We start from the raw sequence: 25,817 nt of genomic DNA on the forward strand, positions 1-25,817 counted from the left end.
ATAAACATGGAAATATCTACACAGCCATGTGTATATACATGGAAATAACTACACCGCTACCTATATAAACATGGAAATATCTACACTGCTATCTGTATAAATATGGAAATATCTACACCGCTATCTACATATCCATGGAAATATCTGTGTGGCCATCTGTATAAACATGGAAATATCTACACAGTCATCTGTGTATAGATGGAAATATCAACACCGCCATCTGTGCAAACATGTAAATATCGGCACCGCTATCTGTATAAACATGGAAATATCTACACCGCGGTCTGTATAAACATGGAAATATCTACACCGCTATCTGAATAAACATGGAAATATCTACAACGTTATCTCTATAAACATGGAAATATCTACACCCCTATCTGTATAAGCATGGAAATATCCACACCGCTATCTCTATAAACATGGAAAAATCAACACCGCTATCTCTGTGAACATGGAAATATCTACACTGCCATCTCTATAAACATGGAAATAGCTACACCATGATCAGAATAAACACGGAAATATCTACACCGCTATCTGTATAAACATGGAAATATCTACACCGCGATCTGTATAAACATGGAAATATCTTAACCACTATCTGTATAAACATGGAAATATCTACACCGCTACCTGTATAAACATGGTAAAATCTATACCACCATCTATATAAACATGGAAATATCTACACCGCCATCTGTATAAACATGGAAATATCCTCAATGCCATCTGTAGAAAGATGGAAATATCTACACCGCAATCTGTGTAAACATGGTACTATCTACACCTCTTTCTGTAAACACATGGAAATATCTACACTGCTATCTGTATAAACATGGAAATATCTACACCGAGATCTGTATAAACATGGAAATATCTACACCGCGATCTGTATAAACATGAAAATATCTACACCGCTTTCTGTATAAACATGGAAATATCTACACAGCTATCTCTATTAACATGGAAATATCTACACTGCCATCTGTATAAACATGGAAATACCTATACAGACATCTGTGTAAACATGGAAATATCTACACCACCATCTGTATGAACATGGAAATATCTTCAATGCCATCTGAATACACATGGAAATACCTACACGGCAATCTGTGTATAGATGGAAACATCAACACCGCCATCTGTATAAACCTGGAAATATCTACACTGCTATCTCTATAAACATGGAAATATCTACACTGCGGTCTGTATAAACATGGAAATTCCTACACCGGTATATGTATAAACATGGAAATATCTACACCATGATCTGTATAAACATGGAATTATATACACCGCTATCTGTATAAACATGGAAATATCTGCACCGCTATCTCTATAAACATGGAAATATCTACAAAGACATCTGTATAAACATGGAAATACCTACACAGTCATGTGTAGGAATATTTAAATATCTACAATGTCATCTGTATAAACATAGAAATATCTACAAAGCCCTCTGTATAAATACGGGAATATCTGCATAGGCATCTGTGTAAACATGGAAATATCTGCCCCTCTATCTGTATAAACATGGAAATACCTACACCGCTGTCTCTATAAACATGGAAATATGTACACCGCTATGTGTATAAACATGGAAATATCTCCACTGCTCTCTGTATAAACATGGAAATATCTCCACCGTTATCTGTATAAACATGGAAATATCTACAGCGCCATCTCTATAAACATTGAAATATCTACACTGCCATCTGTAAAAACATGGAAATATCTACACCGCCAACTGTATAAGCATGGAAATATCTACACCACCATCTGTATAAACATGGAAATACCTAAAATACCCTCTGTATACACATGGAAATATCTACACAGACATCTGTATAAATATGGAAATAACTACACGGCCATCTGCATAAACATGGAAATATCTACACCGCCATCTCTATAAACATGGAAATATCTACACCCGTATCTGTATAAACATGGAAATATCCACACCGCTATCACTATAAACATGGGAAAATCAACACCGCTATCTCTATGAACATGGAAATATCTACACCGCCATCTCTATAAACATGGAAATACCTACACCGCTGTCTCTATAATCATGGAAATATGTACACCGCTATGTGTATAAACATGGAAATATCTCCACTGCTCTCTGTATAAACATGGAAATATCTCCACCGTTATCTGTATAAACATGGAAATATCAACAGCGCCATCTCTATAAACATTGAAGTATCTACACTGCCATCTGTAAAAACATGGAAATATCTACACAGTCATCTGAATAAACATGGAAATATCTTCACCGCCATCTGTATAAACATGGAAATACTTACAAAGTTATCTGTAAAAACATGGAAATATTTACACCGCTATCTGTATAAACATGGAAATTTCTACACCGTTATCTGTATAAATATGAAAATATCTACATCGCTATCTGTATAAACATGGAAATATCTACACAGCTATCTCTATAAACATGGAAATATCTACACCGCCATCTGTATAAACATGGAAATACCTACAAAGTCATCTGTATAAACATTGAAATATCTACGCTGCCATCTGTAAAAACATGGAAATATCTACACAGTCATCCGAATAAACATGGAAATATCTACACCACCATATGTATAAACATGGAAGTATCTACAATACCATATATATACACATGGAAATATCTACACAGACATCTGTATAAATATAGAAATATCTACACGGCCATCTGTATAAACATGGAAATATCTAGACTGCCATCTGTAGAATGATGGAAATATCTACACCGCTATCTCTATAAATATGGAAATATCTACACCGCCATCTCTATAAACATGAAAATATCTACACCGCCATCTCCCTAAATATGGAAGTATCTACTCCGCCATGTGTATAAACACGGAAATATCTACACCACCGTCTGTGTAAACATGGAAATATCTACACCGCTATCTGTATAAACATGGAAATATCTACACCGCCATCTGCATGTCCATGGAAATATCTACGCCGCCATCTGTATAAACATGGAAATATCTACACAGCCATCTGTGTATAGATGGAAATATCAACACCTCCATCTGTACAAACATATAAATATCTACACCGCTATCTCTATAAACATGGAAATATCTGCACTGCCATCTGTAATTCCATGGAAATATCTTTACAGTCATCTGTATAAACATGGAAATATCTACAATGCCATCTGTATAAACATGGAAATATCTACACAGCCATCTGTATAAACATGTAAATATCTACACTGCTATCTCTATAAACATGGAAATATCTACACCACCATCTCTATAAACATGAAAATATCTACACTGCCATCTCCTTAAACATGGAACTAACTACTCCGCCACCTGTAAACATGGAAACATCTACACCGCCATCTGGGTGAACAAGGAAATATCTAGAGTGCCATCTTTATAAAGATATAAATATCTGCACCGCGAGCTGCATAAACATGGAAATATCTACATCGCTATCTGTATAAACGTGGAAATAGCAACACCGCTGTCGGTATAAACATGGCAATATCTACAACGCCATCTACATAAACATGGAAATATCAACACCGCTATGTCTATAAACATGGAAATACCTACACCGCTATCTCTATAAACATGGAAATAACTACACCGCTATCTGTATAAACATGGAAATATCGACATCGCTATCTGTATAAACATGGAAATATCTACACCGCGATCTGTACAAACATGGAAATATCTACACCGCGATCTGTATAAACATGGAAACTTCTTCACCACGATCTGTATATACATGGAAATATCTACACCGATATCTGTATAAACATGGAAATATCTACACCACCATCTGTATAAACATGGAAATATCTACACCGCCATCTATATAAACATGGAAATATCTACAATGCCATCTGTAGAAAGATGGAAATATCTACACGGCAATCTGTGTAAACATGGAAATATCTACACCGATATCTGTAAAAACATGGATATATCTACACCGCTATCTATATAAACATGGAAATATCTACACCGCGATATGTATAAACCTGGAAATATCTTCACCACGATCTGTATAAACATGGAAATAACTGCACCGCTATTTTTATAAACAAGCAAATATCTACACCGTGATCTGTATAAACATGGAAATAACTACACCGCCATCTCTATAAACATGGAAATATCTACACCGCCATCTGTATAAACATGGAAATACCTATACAGTCATCTGTATAAACATGGAAATATCTACAATGCCATCTGTATAAACATGGAAATACCTTCACTTCTATCTGTATAAACATGAAAATATCTACACCGCCATCTTCAGAAACATGGATGTATCTACACCGCCATCTGTATAATCTTGGAAATATCTACACCACTATCTGTATAAACATGGAAATATCTTCACTTCTATCTGTATAAACATGAAAATACCTACACCGCTATCTCTATAGACATGGAAATATCTACACCGCTATCTGTATAAACATTGAAATATCTCCACTCCCATCTGTATAAAGATGGAAATATCTACTCCGCGACCAGTAAAAACATGGAAATATCTACACCGCTATCTGTATAAACATGGAAGTAGCAACACCGCTATCTGTATATACATGGAAATATCTACACCGCTATCTCTATAAACATGAAAATACTTACACCACCATCTCTACAAACATGGAAATATTTACACCGCTATCTGTATAAACATAGAAATAACTACACCGCCATCTCTATAAACATGGAGTTATCTACACCGCCATCTGCATAAACATGGAAATATATACACAGACATCTGTATAAACTTGGGAATATCTACACTGACATCTGTAGAAAGATGGAAATATCTACAAAGCGATCTGTATAAACATGGGAATTTCAACACCGCTACCTGTATAAACATGGAAATATCTACACCGCTATCTATATCAACATGGAAATAACTTCACCGCAATCTGTATAAACATGGAAATATCTACACAGCAATCTGTGCAAAGATGGAAATATCTACACCGCAGTCTCTATAAACATGCAAATATCTAAACCGCTATCTGTATAAACATGGAAATAACTACACTGTTATCTGTATAAACATGGAAATTTTTACACCGCTATCTGTATAAACATGGAAATATCTCCACCGCTATCTTTATAAACACGTAATTACCTACACCGGTATCTTTAAAAACATGGAAATATCTACACAGCTATCTGTGTAAGCATGGAAATATCTACAACGCTATCTGTGTAAACATGGAAATGTTTATAACGCTATCTGTGTAAACAGGGAAATATCTACACAGCTATCTGTAAAACGTGGAAATATCTACACCACTATCTGTATAACCCTGAAAATATTTACACCGCTATCTCTATCAACATGTAAATAACTACACCGCTATCTGTATAAACATGGAAATATCTACAATGATATCTCTGTAAACATGGAAATATCGACACAGGTATCTGTGTAAACTTGGAAATATCTACACCGCTATCTGTGTAAAGTTTGCAATGTCTACACCGCAATCTGTGCAAAGATGGAAATATCTTTACCGCTATATCTGTAAACATGGAAATATCTACACCGCTATATGTATAAACATGGAAATATATACACTGCCATCTGTATACACATGGAAATATCTACAGAGCCATCTGTATAAACATGGAAATATCTACACCGCTATCTCTATAAACATGGAAATATCTACACCGCTATCTGTATAAACATGGAAATATCTACACCATGATCTGTATAAACATGGAAATATATACACCGCTATCTGTATAAACATGGCAATGTCGGCACTGCTATCTCTATAAACATGGAAATATCTACAAAGACATCTGTATAAACATGGAAATACCTACACAGTCATGTGTAGGAATATTTAAATATCTACACTGCCATCTGTATAAACATAGAAATATCTACACAGCCCTCTGTATAAATATGGAAATATCTGCATAGGCATCTGGGTAAACATGGAAATATCTGCACCGCTATGTGTATAAACATGGAAATATCTCCACTGCTCTCTGTAAAAACATGGAAATATCTCCACCGTTATCTGTATAAACATGGAAATATCTCCACCGTTATCTGTATAAACATGGAAATATCTACAGCACCATCTCTATAAACATTGAAAAATCTACACTGCCTTCTGTAAAAACATGGAAATATCTACACAGTCATCTGAATAAACATGGAAATATCTACACCACCATCTGTATAAACATGGAAATATCTACAATACCATCTGTCTACACATGGAAATATCTACACAGCCATCTGTATAAACATGGAATTATCTACACTGCCATCTGTAGAAAGATGGAAATATCTACACCGCTATCTCTATAAATATGGAAATATCTACACCGCCATCTCTATAAACATGAAAACATCTACACTGCCATCTCCATAAAGATGGAAGTATCTACTCCACCATGTGTATAAACACGGAAATATCTACACCACCATCTGTGTAAACATGGAAATATCTACAGAGCCATCTGTATAAAAATGGAAATATCTACACCGCTATCTCTATAAACATGGAAATACCTACACCGCTATCTGTATAAACATGGAAATATCTACATTGATATCTGTATAAACAGGGAAATATCTCCACCGCTATCTGTATAAACATGGAAATATCTACACCGCTATCTGTATTAACATGGAAATATATACACCGCTATCTGTATAAACAAGGAAATATCTACACCGCCATCTTTAGAAACATGGAAATATCTATACCGCCATATGCAAAAACATGGAAATACCTACAATGCTACCTGTATAAATATGGAAATGTCTACACCGCTATCTCTATAAACATGGAAATACCTACACCACTTGCACTATAAACATGGAAATATCTACACCGCCATCTCTGTAAACATGGAAATATTTACACCGCCATCTATGTAAACTTGAAAATATCTACACTGCCATATTCAGAAACATGGCTGTATCTACACCGCCATCTGTATAAACATGGAAATATCTACACCACTATCTGTATGGAGATGGAAATATTTAAACCGCTATCTCTATAAACATGGAAATATCTACACAGCTATCTCTATAAACATGGAAATATCTACACCGCCATCTCTATTAACATGGAAATATCTACACAGTCATCTGTATAAACCTGGAAATATCTACACTGTCATCTATATAAACATGGAAATATCTACAGAGAACTCTGTATAAACATGGAAATATCGGCACAGCCATCTGTATAAACATGGAAATATCTACACCGCTATCTGTATAAACATGGAAATATCTACACCGCTATCTGTATTAATGTGGACATATCTCCATTGCTATCTGTATAAACATGGACTTATCTCCACCGCAATCTGTATAAACATGAAAAAATCTACACCGCTATCTCTATAAACATGGAAATATCTACACTGCCATCTGTCCAAACATGGAAATATCTACAGAGTCATCTGTAGAAACATGGAAATATCTACACCGCTATCTCTATAAACATGGAAATATCTACACCGCCATCTCTATAAACATGGAAATATCTACACCGCTATCTGTATAAATATGAAATATCTAAACCGCTATCTCTATAACAGTGGAAATATCCACACTGCTATCTGTATAAACATGGAAATATCCTCACTGCTATCACTATGAACATGGATATATGTACACCGCTATCTCTATAAACATGGAAATATCTACACCGCCATCTCTATAAACATGGAAATATCTACACCGCCATCTGTATAAACATGGAAATATCTACACCGCTATCTGTATAAACATGGAAATATCTACACCGCGATCTGTATAAACATGGAAATATCTACACCGTGATCTGTATAAACATGGAAATATCTAGACCGCTCTCTGTGTAAACATGGAAATATCTACACCGCGATCTGTGTAAACATGGAAATATCTACACCGCCATCTCTATAAACATGAAAATATCTACACCCCTATCTGTATAAACATGGAATTATCCACACAGCTATCTCTATAAACATGGAAAAATTAACACCGCTATCTCTATGCACATGGAAATATCTACACTGGCATCTCTATAAACATGGAAATATCTACACCACGATCAGTATAAACATTGAAATATCTACACCGCTATCTGCATAAACATGGAAATATCTCCACTGTTATCTCTATAAACATCGAAATATCTACACCGCCATCTGTATAAACATGGAAATACTTACAAAGTTATCTGTATAAACATGGAAATATCTACAATGCAATCTCTGTAAACATGGAAATATCTACACAGCTATCTGTGTAAAGTTGGAAATATCTACACCGCTGTCTGTGTATAGATGGCAATATCTACACCGCAATCTGTGCATAGATGGAAGCATCTACACCGCTATCTCTGTAAACATGGAAATACCTTCACCGCTATCTGTATAAACCTGGAAATATCTACACCGCCATCAGTATAAACATGGAAGTATCTACACCGCTATTTTTATAAACATGGAAATAAGTCCACGGCTATCTGTATAAACCTGGAAATATCTACAAAGCTATCTGTATAAACATGGATATGTCTACAACGCTATATGTGTAAACCTGGAAATATCTACGCAGCTATCTGTGTAAACTTGGAAATACCTACACAGCTGTCTGTGTAAAGATGGATATATCTGCACCGCAATCTGTAAAAAGATGGAAATACATACACCGCTATATGTATAAACAAGGAAATATCTACACCGCCATCTGTATAAACATGGAAATATCTCCACCGCCATCTGTATAAACATGGAAATACCTACACCGCTATCTGTATAAACATGGAAATAAGTCCACGGCTATCTGTATAAACATGGAAATATCTACATCGCTATCTGTATAAACATGGAAATATCTACACCGCCATATGTATAAACATGCAAATATCTACACAGCCATCTGTATAAACTTGGAAATAACTACACAACCATCTTTATAAACATGGAAATATCTACATTGCCATCTGTATACACGTGGAAATATCTACACAGCCATCTGTATAAGCATGGAAATATCTACACCGCTATCTGCAAAACATGGAAATACTTACAACGCTCTCTGTATAAACAGGGAATTACCTACATCGCTATCTGTATAAACAGGGAATATCTCCACTGCTATCTGTATTAACATGGAAATATCTACACCGCTATCTGTATAAACATGGAAATATCTACACGGCTATCTGTATAAACCTGGAAATATCTACACCGCTATCTGTACAAACACGGAAATATAAACACCGCCATCTGCATAAACATGTAAATATCTACACAGCCATTTGTATAAACATGGAAATAACTACACCACCATCTTTATAAACATGGAAATATCTACATTGCCATGTGTATACACGTGGAAATATCTACACAGCCATCTGTATCAGCATGGAAATATCTACACCGCTATCTGTATAAACATGGAAATATCTACACCGCTCTATGTATAAACATGGAAATATCTACATCGCTATCTGAATTAACAGGGAATATCTCCACTCCTATCTGTATAAACATGGAAATATCTACACCGCTATCTGTATAAACATGGAAATATCTACAAAGCTATCTGTATAAACATGGATATATCTACAACGCTATCTGTTTAAACCTGGAAATATCTACTCAACTATCTGTGTAAACTTGGAAATACCTACACAGCTATCTGTGTAAAGATGGAAATATCTACACCTCAATCTGTACAAAGATGTAAATATCTACACCGCTATCTCTGTAAACATGGAAATATCTACACCACCATCTGTATAAACATGGTAATATCTACACCGCCATCTGTGTAAACATGGAAATATCTACACTGCCATCTGTATAAACATGGAAATATCTACAAAGCGATCTCTATGAACATGGAAATGTCTACATCGCTATCTGTATAAACATGGAAATAGCCACATTGATATCTGTATAAACATGTAAGTATCTACACCGCTATGTGTATAAACATGGAAATATCTACAATGCAATCTCTGTAAACATGGAAATATCTACACAGCTATCTGTGTAAAGTTGGAAATATCTACAACGCTGTCTGTGTAAAGATGGCAATATCTACACCGCAATCGGTGCAAAGACGGAAGCATCTACACCGCTATCTCCGTAAACATGGAAATACCTACACCGCTATCTGTATAAACCTGGAAATATCTACACCGCCATCTCTATCAAAATGGAAATATCTACACCGCCATCTGTATAATCATGGAAATATCTACACCGCCATCTGTATAAACATGGAAATATCTACACCGCTATCTTTATAAACTTGGAAATAACTCCATCGCTATCTGTATAAACATGGAAATATCTACACCGCTATCTGTATAAACATGGAAATATCTACACGGCTATCTGTATAAACCTGGAAATATCTACACCACTATCTGTATTAACATGGAAATATCTACATCGCTATCTGTATAAACATGGAAATATCTACAACGCTATCTGTACAAACATGGAAATATAAACACCGCCATCTGCATAAACATGTAAATATCTACACAGCCATTTGTATAAACATGGAAATAACTACACCACCATCTTTATAAACATGAAAATATCTACACCCCTATCTGTATAAACATGGAATTATCCACACAGCTATCTCTATAAACATGGAAAAATTAACACCGCTATCTCTATGCACATGGAAATATCTACACTGGCATCTCTATAAACATGGAAATATCTACACCACGATCAGTATAAACATTGAAATATCTACACCGCTATCTGCATAAACATGGAAATATCTCCACTGTTATCTCTATAAACATCGAAATATCTACACCGCCATCTGTATAAACATGGAAATACTTACAAAGTTATCTGTATAAACATGGAAATATCTACAATGCAATCTCTGTAAACATGGAAATATCTACACAGCTATCTGTGTAAAGTTGGAAATATCTACACCGCTGTCTGTGTATAGATGGCAATATCTACACCGCAATCTGTGCATAGATGGAAGCATCTACACCGCTATCTCTGTAAACATGGAAATACCTTCACCGCTATCTGTATAAACCTGGAAATATCTACACCGCCATCAGTATAAACATGGAAGTATCTACACCGCTATTTTTATAAACATGGAAATAAGTCCACGGCTATCTGTATAAACCTGGAAATATCTACAAAGCTATCTGTATAAACATGGATATGTCTACAACGCTATATGTGTAAACCTGGAAATATCTACGCAGCTATCTGTGTAAACTTGGAAATACCTACACAGCTGTCTGTGTAAAGATGGATATATCTGCACCGCAATCTGTAAAAAGATGGAAATACATACACCGCTATATGTATAAACAAGGAAATATCTACACCGCCATCTGTATAAACATGGAAATATCTCCACCGCCATCTGTATAAACATGGAAATACCTACACCGCTATCTGTATAAACATGGAAATAAGTCCACGGCTATCTGTATAAACATGGAAATATCTACATCGCTATCTGTATAAACATGGAAATATCTACACCGCCATATGTATAAACATGCAAATATCTACACAGCCATCTGTATAAACTTGGAAATAACTACACAACCATCTTTATAAACATGGAAATATCTACATTGCCGTCTGTATACACGTGGAAATATCTACACAGCCATCTGTATAAGCATGGAAATATCTACACCGCTATCTGCAAAACATGGAAATACTTACAACGCTCTCTGTATAAACAGGGAATTACCTACATCGCTATCTGTATAAACAGGGAATATCTCCACTGCTATCTGTATTAACATGGAAATATCTACACCGCTATCTGTATAAACATGGAAATATCTACACGGCTATCTGTATAAACCTGGAAATATCTACACCGATATCTGTACAAACACGGAAATATAAACACCGCCATCTGCATAAACATGTAAATATCTACACAGCCATTTGTATAAACATGGAAATAACTACACCACCATCTTTATAAACATGGAAATATCTACATTGCCATGTGTATACACGTGGAAATATCTACACAGCCATCTGTATCAGCATGGAAATATCTACACCGCTATCTGTATAAACATGGAAATATCTACACCGCTCTATGTATAAACATGGAAATATCTACATCGCTATCTGAATTAACAGGGAATATCTCCACTCCTATCTGTATAAACATGGAAATATCTACACCGCCATCTCTATAAACATGGAAATATCTACACCGCCATCTGTATAAACATGGAAATACCTATACAGTCATCTGTATAAACCTGGAAATATCTACTCAACTATCTGTGTAAACATGGAAATACCTTCACTTCTATCTGTATAAACATGAAAATATCTACACCGCCATCTTCAGAAACATGGATGTATCTACACCGCCATCTGTATAATCTTGGAAATATCTACACCACTATCTGTATAAACATGGAAATATCTTCACTTCTATCTGTATAAACATGAAAATACCTACACCGCTATCTCTATAGACATGGAAATATCTACACCGCTATCTGTATAAACATTGAAATATCTCCACTCCCATCTGTATAAAGATGGAAATATCTACACCGCGACCAGTAAAAACATGGAAATATCTACACCGCTATCTGTATAAACATGGAAGTAGCAACACCGCTATCTGTATATACATGGAAATATCTACACCGCTATCTCTATAAACATGAAAATACTTACACCACCATCTCTACAAACATGGAAATATTTACACCGCTATCTGTATAAACATAGAAATAACTACACCGCCATCTCTATAAACATGGAGTTATCTACACCGCCATCTGCATAAACATGGAAATATATACACAGACATCTGTATAAACTTGGGAATATCTACACTGACATCTGTAGAAAGATGGAAATATCTACAAAGCGATCTGTATAAACATGGGAATTTCAACACCGCTACCTGTATAAACATGGAAATATCTACACCGCTATCTATATCAACATGGAAATAACTTCACCGCAATCTGTATAAACATGGAAATATCTACACAGCAATCTGTGCAAAGATGGAAATATCTACACCGCAGTCTCTATAAACATGCAAATATCTAAACCGCTATCTGTATAAACATGGAAATAACTACACTGTTATCTGTATAAACATGGAAATTTTTACACTGCTATCTGTATAAACATGGAAATATCTCCACCGCTATCTTTATAAACACGTAATTACCTACACCGGTATCTTTAAAAACATGGAAATACCTACACAGCTATCTCTATAAACAATGAAATATCTACAACGCTATCTGTGTAAACATGGAAATATCTACACAGCTATCTGTGTAAGCATGGAAATATCTACAACGCTATCTGTGTAAACATGGAAATGTTTATAACGCTATCTGTGTAAACAGGGAAATATCTACACAGCTATCTGTAAAACGTGGAAATATCTACACCACTATCTGTATAACCCTGAAAATATTTACACCGCTATCTCTATCAACATGTAAATAACTACACCGCTATCTGTATAAACATGGAAATATCTACAATGATATCTCTGTAAACATGGAAATATCGACACAGGTATCTGTGTAAACTTGGAAATATCTACACCGCTATCTGTGTAAAGTTTGCAATGTCTACACCGCAATCTGTGCAAAGATGGAAATATCTTTACCGCTATATCTGTAAACATGGAAATATCTACACCGCTATATGTATAAACATGGAAATATATACACTGCCATCTGTATACACATGGAAATATCTACAGAGCCATCTGTATAAACATGGAAATATCTACACCGCTATCTCTATAAACATGGAAATATCTACACCGCTATCTGTATAAACATGGAAATATCTACACCATGATCTGTATAAACATGGAAATATATACACCGCTATCTGTATAAACATGGCAATGTCGGCACTGCTATCTCTATAAACATGGAAATATCTACAAAGACATCTGTATAAACATGGAAATACCTACACAGTCATGTGTAGGAATATTTAAATATCTACACTGCCATCTGTATAAACATAGAAATATCTACACAGCCCTCTGTATAAATATGGAAATATCTGCATAGGCATCTGGGTAAACATGGAAATATCTGCACCGCTATGTGTATAAACATGGAAATATCTCCACTGCTCTCTGTATAAACATGGAAATATCTCCACCGTTATCTGTATAAACATGGAAATATCTCCACCGTTATCTGTATAAACATGGAAATATCTACAGCACCATCTCTATAAACATTGAAAAATCTACACTGCCTTCTGTAAAAACATGGAAATATCTACACAGTCATCTGAATAAACATGGAAATATCTACACCACCATCTGTATAAACATGGAAATATCTACAATACCATCTGTCTACACATGGAAATATCTACACAGCCATCTGTATAAACATGGAATTATCTACACTGCCATCTGTAGAAAGATGGAAATATCTACACCGCTATCTCTATAAATATGGAAATATCTACACCGCCATCTCTATAAACATGAAAACATCTACACTGCCATCTCCATAAAGATGGAAGTATCTACTCCACCATGTGTATAAACACGGAAATATCTACACCAACATCTGTGTAAACATGGAAATATCTACAGAGCCATCTGTATAAAAATGGAAATATCTACAAAGCGATCTCTATGAACATGGAAATGTCTACATCGCTATCTGTATAAACATGGAAATAGCCACATTGATATCTGTATAAACATGGAAGTATCTACACCGCTATGTGTATAAACATGGAAATATCTACAATGCAATCTCTGTAAACATGGAAATATCTACACAGCTATCTGTGTAAAGTTGGAAATATCTACAACGCTGTCTGTGTAAAGATGGCAATATCTACACCGCAATCGGTGCAAAGACGGAAGCATCTACACCGCTATCTCCGTAAACATGGAAATACCTACACCGCTATCTGTATAAACCTGGAAATATCTACACCACCATCTCTATCAAAATGGAAATATCTACACCGCCATCTGTATAATCATGGAAATATCTACACCGCCATCTGTATAAACATGGAAATATCTACACCGCTATCTTTATAAACTTGGAAATAACTCCATCGCTATCTGTATAAACATGGAAATATCTACACCGCTATCTGTATAAACATGGAAATATCTACACGGCTATCTGTATAAACCTGGAAATATCTACACCACTATCTGTATTAACATGGAAATATCTACATCGCTATCTGTATAAACATGGAAATATCTACACCGCTATCTGTACAAACATGGAAATATAAACACCGCCATCTGCATGAACATGTAAATATCTACACAGCCATTTGTATAAACATGGAAATAACTACACCACCATCTTTATAAACATGAAAATATCTACACCCCTATCTGTATAAACATGGAATTATCCACACAGCTATCTCTATAAACATAGAAAAATTAACACCGCTATCTCTATGCACATGGAAATATCTACACTGGCATCTCTATAAACATGGAAATATCTACACCACGATCAGTATAAACATTGAAATATCTACACCGCTATCTGCATAAACATGGAAATATCTCCACTGTTATCTCTATAAACATCGAAATATCTACACCGCCATCTGTATAAACATGGAAATACTTACAAAGTTATCTGTATAAACATGGAAATATCTACAATGCAATCTCTGTAAACATGGAAATATCTACACAGCTATCTGTGTAAAGTTGGAAATATCTACACCGCTGTCTGTGTATAGATGGCAATATCTACACCGCAATCTGTGCATAGATGGAAGCATCTACACCGCTATCTCTGTAAACATGGAAATACCTTCACCGCTATCTGTATAAACCTGGAAATATCTACACCGCCATCAGTATAAACATGGAAGTATCTACACCGCTATTTTTATAAACATGGAAATAAGTCCACGGCTATCTGTATAAACCTGGAAATATCTACAAAGCTATCTGTATAAACATGGATATGTCTACAACGCTATATGTGTAAACCTGGAAATATCTACGCAGCTATCTGTGTAAACTTGGAAATACCTACACAGCTGTCTGTGTAAAGATGGATATATCTGCACCGCAATCTGTAAAAAGATGGAAATACATACACCGCTATATGTATAAACAAGGAAATATCTACACCGCCATCTGTATAAACATGGAAATATCTCCACCGCCATCTGTATAAACATGGAAATACCTACACCGCTATCTGTATAAACATGGAAATAAGTCCACGGCTATCTGTATAAACATGGAAATATCTACATCGCTATCTGTATAAACATGGAAATATCTACACCGCCATATGTATAAACATGCAAATATCTACACAGCCATCTGTATAAACTTGGAAATAACTACACAACCATCTTTATAAACATGGAAATATCTACATTGCCGTCTGTATACACGTGGAAATATCTACACAGCCATCTGTATAAGCATGGAAATATCTACACCGCTATCTGCAAAACATGGAAATACTTACAACGCTCTCTGTATAAACAGGGAATTACCTACATCGCTATCTGTATAAACAGGGAATATCTCCACTGCTATCTGTATTAACATGGAAATATCTACACCGCTATCTGTATAAACATGGAAATATCTACACGGCTATCTGTATAAACCTGGAAATATCTACACCGATATCTGTACAAACACGGAAATATAAACACCGCCATCTGCATAAACATGTAAATATCTACACAGCCATTTGTATAAACATGGAAATAACTACACCACCATCTTTATAAACATGGAAATATCTACATTGCCATGTGTATACACGTGGAAATATCTACACAGCCATCTGTATCAGCATGGAAATATCTACACCGCTATCTTTATAAACATGGAAATATCTACACCGCTCTATGTATAAACATGGAAATATCTACATCGCTATCTGAATTAACAGGGAATATCTCCACTGCTATCTGTATAAACATGGAAATATCTACACCGCCATCTCTATAAACATGGAAATATCTACACCGCCATCTGTATAAACATGGAAATACCTATACAGTCATCTGTATAAACATGGAAATATCTACAATGCCATCTGTATAAACATGGAAATACCTTCACTTCTATCTGTATAAACATGAAAATATCTACACCGCCATCTTCAGAAACATGGATGTATCTACACCGCCATCTGTATAATCTTGGAAATATCTACACCACTATCTGTATAAACATGGAAATATCTTCACTTCTATCTGTATAAACATGAAAATACCTACACCGCTATCTCTATAGACATGGAAATATCTACACCGCTATCTGTATAAACATTGAAATATCTCCACTCCCATCTGTATAAAGATGGAAATATCTACACCGCGACCAGTAAAAACATGGAAATATCTACACCGCTATCTGTATAAACATGGAAGTAGCAACACCGCTATCTGTATATACATGGAAATATCTACACCGCTATCTCTATAAACATGAAAATACTTACACCACCATCTCTACAAACATGGAAATATTTACACCGCTATCTGTATAAACATAGAAATAACTACACCGCCATCTCTATAAACATGGAGTTATCTACACCGCCATCTGCATAAACATGGAAATATATACACAGACATCTGTATAAACTTGGGAATATCTACACTGACATCTGTAGAAAGATGGAAATATCTACAAAGCGATCTGTATAAACATGGGAATTTCAACACCGCTACCTGTATAAACATGGAAATATCTACACCGCTATCTATATCAACATGGAAATAACTTCACCGCAATCTGTATAAACATGGAAATATCTACACAGCAATCTGTGCAAAGATGGAAATATCTACACCGCAGTCTCTATAAACATGCAAATATCTAAACCGCTATCTGTATAAACATGGAAATAACTACACTGTTATCTGTATAAACATGGAAATTTTTACACCGCTATCTGTATAAACATGGAAATATCTCCACCGCTATCTTTATAAACACGTAATTACCTACACCGGTATCTTTAAAAACATGGAAATACCTACACAGCTATCTCTATAAACAATGAAATATCTACAACGCTATCTGTGTAAACATGGAAATATCTACACAGCTATCTGTGTAAGCATGGAAATATCTACAACGCTATCTGTGTAAACATGGAAATGTTTATAACGCTATCTGTGTAAACAGGGAAATATCTACACAGCTATCTGTAAAACGTGGAAATATCTACACCACTATCTGTATAACCCTGAAAATATTTACACCGCTATCTCTATCAACATGTAAATAACTACACCGCTATCTGTATAAACATGGAAATATCTACAATGATATCTCTGTAAACATGGAAATATCGACACAGGTATCTGTGTAAACTTGGAAATATCTACACCGCTATCTGTGTAAAGTTTGCAATGTCTACACCGCAATCTGTGCAAAGATGGAAATATCTTTACCGCTATATCTGTAAACATGGAAATATCTACACCGCTATATGTATAAACATGGAAATATATACACTGCCATCTGTATACACATGGAAATATCTACAGAGCCATCTGTATAAACATGGAAATATCTACACCGCTATCTCTATAAACATGGAAATATCTACACCGCTATCTGTATAAACATGGAAATATCTACACCATGATCTGTATAAACATGGAAATATATACACCGCTATCTGTATAAACATGGCAATGTCGGCACTGCTATCTCTATAAACATGGAAATATCTACAAAGACATCTGTATAAACATGGAAATACCTACACAGTCATGTGTAGGAATATTTAAATATCTACACTGCCATCTGTATAAACATAGAAATATCTACACAGCCCTCTGTATAAATATGGAAATATCTGCATAGGCATCTGGGTAAACATGGAAATATCTGCACCGCTATGTGTATAAACATGGAAATATCTCCACTGCTCTCTGTATAAACATGGAAATATCTCCACCGTTATCTGTATAAACATGGAAATATCTCCACCGTTATCTGTATAAACATGGAAATATCTACAGCACCATCTCTATAAACATTGAAAAATCTACACTGCCTTCTGTAAAAACATGGAAATATCTACACAGTCATCTGAATAAACATGGAAATATCTACACCACCATCTGTATAAACATGGAAATATCTACAATACCATCTGTCTACACATGGAAATATCTACACAGCCATCTGTATAAACATGGAATTATCTACACTGCCATCTGTAGAAAGATGGAAATATCTACACCGCTATCTCTATAAATATGGAAATATCTACACCGCCATCTCTATGAACATGAAAACAGCTACACTGCCATCTCCATAAAGATGGAAGTATCTACTCCACCATGTGTATAAACACGGAAATATCTACACCACCATCTGTGTAAACATGGAAATATCTACAGAGCCATCTGTATAAAAATGGAAATATCTACACCGCTATCTCTATAAACATGGAAATACCTACACCGCTATCTGTATAAACATGGAAATATCTACATTGATATCTGTATAAACAGGGAAATATCTCCACCGCTATCTGTATAAACATGGAAATATCTACACCGCTATCTGTATTAACATGGAAATATATACACCGCTATCTGTATAAACAAGGAAATATCTACACCGCCATCTTTAGAAACATGGAAATATCTATACCGCCATATGCAAAAACATGGAAATACCTACAATGCTACCTGTATAAATATGGAAATGTCTACACCGCTATCTCTATAAACATGGAAATACCTACACCACTTGCACTATAAACATGGAAATATCTACACCGCCATCTCTGTAAACATGGAAATATTTACACCGCCATGTATGTAAACTTGAAAATATCTACACTGCCAAATTCAGAAACATGGCTGTATCTACACCGCCATCTGTATAAACATGGAAATATCTACACCACTATCTGTATGAAGATGGAAATATTTAAACCGCTATCTCTATAAACATGGGAATATCTACACAGCTATCTCTATAAACATGGAAATAGCTACACCGCCATCTCTATTAACATGGAAATATCTACAAAGTCATCTGTATAAACCTGGAAATATCTACACTGTCATCTATATAAACATGGAAATATCTACAGAGAACTCTGTATAAACATGGAAATATCGGCACAGCCATCTGTATAAACATGGAAATATCTACACCGCTATCTGTATAAACATGGAAATATCTACACCGCTATCTGTATTAATGTGGACATATCTCCATTGCTATCTGTATAAACATGGACTTATCTCCACCGCAATCTGTATAAACATGAAAAAATCTACACCGCTATCTCTATAAACATGGAAATATCTACACTGCCATCTGTCCAAACATGGAAATATCTACAGAGTCATCTGTAGAAACATGGAAATATCTACACCGCTATCTCTATAAACATGGAAATATCTACACCGCCATCTCTATAAACATGGAAATATCTACACCGCTATCTGTATAAATATGAAATATCTAAACCGCTATCTCTATAACAGTGGAAATATCCACACTGCTATCTGTATAAACATGGAAATATCCTCACTGCTATCACTATGAACATGGATATATGTACACCGCTATCTCTATAAACATGGAAATATCTACACCGCCATCTCTATAAACATGGAAATATCTACACCGCCATCTGTATAAACATGGAAATATCTACACCGCTATCTGTATAAACATGGAAATATCTACACCGCGATCTGTATAAACATGGAAATATCTACACCGTGATCTGTATAAACATGGAAATATCTAGACCGCTCTCTGTGTAAACATGGAAATATCTACACCGCGATCTGTGTAAACATGGAAATATCTACACCGCCATCTCTATAAACATGAAAATATCTACACCCCTATCTGTATAAACACGGAATTATCCACACACCTATCTCTATAAACATGGAAAAATTAACACCGCTATCTCTATGCACATGGAAATATCTACACTGGCATCTCTATAAACATGGAAATATCTACACCACGATCAGTATAAACATTGAAATATCTACACCGCTATCTGCATAAACATGGAAATATCTCCACTGTTATCTCTATAAACATCGAAATATCTACACCGCCATCTGTATAAACATGGAAATACTTACAAAGTTATCTGTATAAACATGGAAATATCTACAATGCAATCTCTGTAAACATGGAAATATCTACACAGCTATCTGTGTAAAGTTGGAAATATCTACACCGCTGTCTGTGTATAGATGGCAATATCTACACCGCAATCTGTGCATAGATGGAAGCATCTACACCGCTATCTCTGTAAACATGGAAATACCTTCACCGCTATCTGTATAAACCTGGAAATATCTACACCGCCATCAGTATAAACATGGAAGTATCTACACCGCTATTTTTATAAACATGGAAATAAGTCCACGGCTATCTGTATAAACCTGGAAATATCTACAAAGCTATCTGTATAAACATGGATATGTCTACAACGCTATCTGTATAAACATGGAAATATCTACACCGCGATCTGTATAAACATGGAAATATCTACAAATATATCTGTATAAACATGGAAATACCTACACAGTCATGTGTAGGAACATGGAAACATCAACACTGCCATCTGTATAAACATAGAATATCTACACAGACCTCTGTATAAATATGGAAATATCTGCATAGGCATCTGTGTAAACATGGAAATATCTGCACCGCTATCTGTAAAAACATGGAAATACCTGCACCACTATCTCTATAAACATGGAAATATGTACACCGCTATGTGTATAAACATGGAAATATCTCCACTGCTGTCTGTATAAACATGGAAATACCTCCACCGTTATCTGTTTAAACATGGAAATATCTACAACGCCATCTCTAAAAACATTGAAATATCTACACTGCCATCTCCAAAAACATGGAAATATCTACACAGTCATCTGAATAAACATGGAAATATCTACACCACCATCTGTGTAAACATGGAAATACCTACAATACCATCTGTATACACATGGAAATATCTACACAGACATCTGTATAAATATGGAAATATCTACACGACCATCTGTATAAACATGGAAATATCTACACTGCCATCTGTAGAAAGATGGAAATATGTACACCGCTAACTCTATAAATATGGAAATATCTACACCGCCATCTCTATAAACATGAAAATATCTACAATGACATCTTCATAAAGATGGAAATATATACCCCGTCATGTGTATAAAAACGAAAATATCTACACCACCATCTGTGTAAACATGGAAATAACTACATCGCTATCTGTATAAACATGGAAATATTTACACCGCCATCTTTATAAACATGGAAATATCAACAATTCCATCTGTAGAAAGATGGAAATATCTACACCGCAATCTGTGTAAACATGGAAATATCTGCAGCGCTATCTGTAAAAACATGGAAATATCTTGACCGCTATCTGTATAAACATGGAAATATCTACACCACGATCTGAATAAACATGGAAATATCTACACCGCGATCTGTATAAACATGGAAATATCTACACCGCTATCTGTATAAACATGGAAATATCTACACAGCCATCTGTATAAACATGGAAATATCTACACAGCCATCTGTATATACATGGAAATATCTTCACCGCTATCTGTATAAACATGGAAATAACTACACCGCTATTTGTATAAACAAGGAAATATCTACACCGTGATATGTATAAACACGGAAATATCTACACCGCCATCTCTATAAACATGGAAATATCTACACCCCTATCTGTAAACATGGAAATATCTCCACTGCTATCTCTATAAACATCGAAATATCTACACCACCATTTGTTGAAACATGGAAATACTTACAAAGTTCTCTGTATAAACATGGAAATATCTACACAGCTATCTTTATAAACATGGAAATATCTACACCGCCATCTGTATAAACATTGAAATAACTACACTGCCATCTGTATAAACATGAAAATATCTACACAGCCATGTGTATATACATGGAAATATCTACACCGCTATCCATATAAACATGGAAATAACTACACCGCTATCTGTATGAACATGGAAATAACTACACCGCCATCTACATATCCATGGAAATATCTGCGCCACCATCTGTATAAACATGGAAATATTTACATGGTCATCTGTGTATAGATGGAAAAATCAACACCGCTATCAATATGAACATGGAAATATCTACACCGCCATCTCAATACACATGGAAATATCTACACCACGATCAGTATAAACATGGAAATATCTACAACGCTATCTGTATAAACATGGAAATATCTATACTGCTATCTCTATAAACATCTTAATATCTACACCGCCATCTGAATAAACATGGAAATAATTACAAAGTTATCTGTAAACATGGAAATATCTACACCGCCATCTGTATAAACATGGAAATATCTACACAGCCATGTGTATATACATGGAAATAACTACACCTCTATCTATATAAACATGGAAATATCTACACCGCTATCTGTATAAATATGGAAATATCTACACCGATATCTACATATCCATGGAAATATCTGTGTCGCCATCTGTATAAACATGGAAATATCTACACCGTTATCTCTATAAACATGGAAATATCTACACCCCTATCTGTATAAGCTTGGAAATATCCACACCGCTATCTCTATAAACATGGAAAAATCAACACCGCTATCTCTGTGAACATGGAAATATCTACACCGCCATCTCTATAAACATGGAAATATCTGCACCACGATCAGAATAAACACGTAAATGTCTACACCGCTATCTGTATAAACATGGAAATATCTACACCGCGATCTGTATAAACATGGAAATATCTTAACCACAATCTGTATAAACATGGAAATACCTACACCGCTACCTGTATAAACATGGTAATATCTACACCACCATCTATATAATCATGGAAATATCCACACCGCCATCTGTATAAACATGGAAATATCTACAATGCCATCTGTAGAAAAATGGAAATATCTACACCGCAATCTGTGTAAACATGGAACTATCTACACCGCTATCTGTAAACACATGGAAATATCTACACCGCTATCTGTATAAACATGGAAATATCAACACCGCGATCTGTATAAACATGGAAATATCTACACCGCGATCTGTATAAACATGGAAATATCTACACCGCTATCTGTATAAACATGGAAATATCTACACAGCTATCTCTATAAACATGGAAATATCTACACTGCCATCTGTATAAACATGGAAATACCTATACAGTCATCTGTGTAAACATGGAAATATATACACCACGATCTGAATAAACATGGAAATATCTACACTGCGATCTGTATAAACATGGAAATATCTACAACGCTATCTGTATAAACATGGAAATATCTACACAGCCATCTGTATAAACATGGAAATATCTACACAGTCATCTGTATATACATGGAAATATCTTCACCGCTATCTGTATAAAAATGGAAATAACTACACCGCTATTTGTATAAACAAGGAAATATCTACACCGTGATTTGTATAAACACGGAAATATCTAAACCGCCATCTCTATAAACATGGAAATATCTACAACCCTATCTGTATAAACATGGAAATATCTCCACTGCTATTTCTATAAACATCGAAATATCTACACCGCCATCTGTAGAAACATGGAAATACTTACAAAGTTCTCTGTATAAACATGGAAATATATACACAGCTATCTCTATAAACATGGAAATGTCTACAGCGCCATCTGTATAAACATTGAAATAACTACACTGCCATCTGTATAAACATGGAAATATCTACACAGCCATGTGTCTATACATGGAAATGTCTACACCGCTATCCATATAAACATGGAAATAACTACACCGCTATCTGTATGAACATGGAAATATCTACACCGCCATCTACATATCCATGGAAATATCTGCGCCACCATCTGTATAAACATGGAAATATTTACACGATCATCTGTGTATAGATGGAAATATCAACACCGCCATCTGTACAAACATGGAAATATCTGCACCGCTATCTGTATAAACATGGAAATATCTACACTGCGGTCTGTATAAACATGGAAATATCTACACTGCTATCTCTATGAACATGGAAATATCTACAAAGACATCTGTATAAACATGGAAATAACTACACAGTCATGTGTAGGAATATTTAAATATCTACAATGTCATCTGTATAAACATAGAAATATCTACAAAGCCCTCTGTATAAATATGGAAATATCTGCATAGGCATCTGTGTAGACATGGAAATATCTGCCCCTCTATCAGTATAAACATGGAAATACCTACACCGATGTCTCTATAAACATGGAAATATGTACACCGCTATGTGTATAAACATGGAAATATCTCCAATGCTCTCTGTATAAACATGGAAATATCTCCACCGTTATCTGTATAAACATAGAAATATCTACAGCGCCATCTCTATAAACATTGAAATATCTACACTGCCATCTGTAAAAACATGGAAATATCTACACCGCCAACTGTATAAGCATGGAAATATCTACACCACCATCTGTATAAACATGGAAATACCTACAATACCATCTGTATAAACATGGAAATATCTACACAGACATCTGTATAAATATGGAAATAACTACACGGCCATCTGTATGAACATGGAAATATCTACACCGCCATCTACATATCCATGGAAATATCTGCGCCACCATCTGTATAAACATGGAAATATTTACACGATCATCTGTGTATAGATGGAAAT

The sequence above is a fragment of the Pan paniscus genome, chromosome 7 (genome assembly GCF_029289425.2).
Source record: "Pan paniscus chromosome 7, NHGRI_mPanPan1-v2.0_pri, whole genome shotgun sequence".
NCBI lineage: Eukaryota > Metazoa > Chordata > Mammalia > Primates > Hominidae > Pan > Pan paniscus.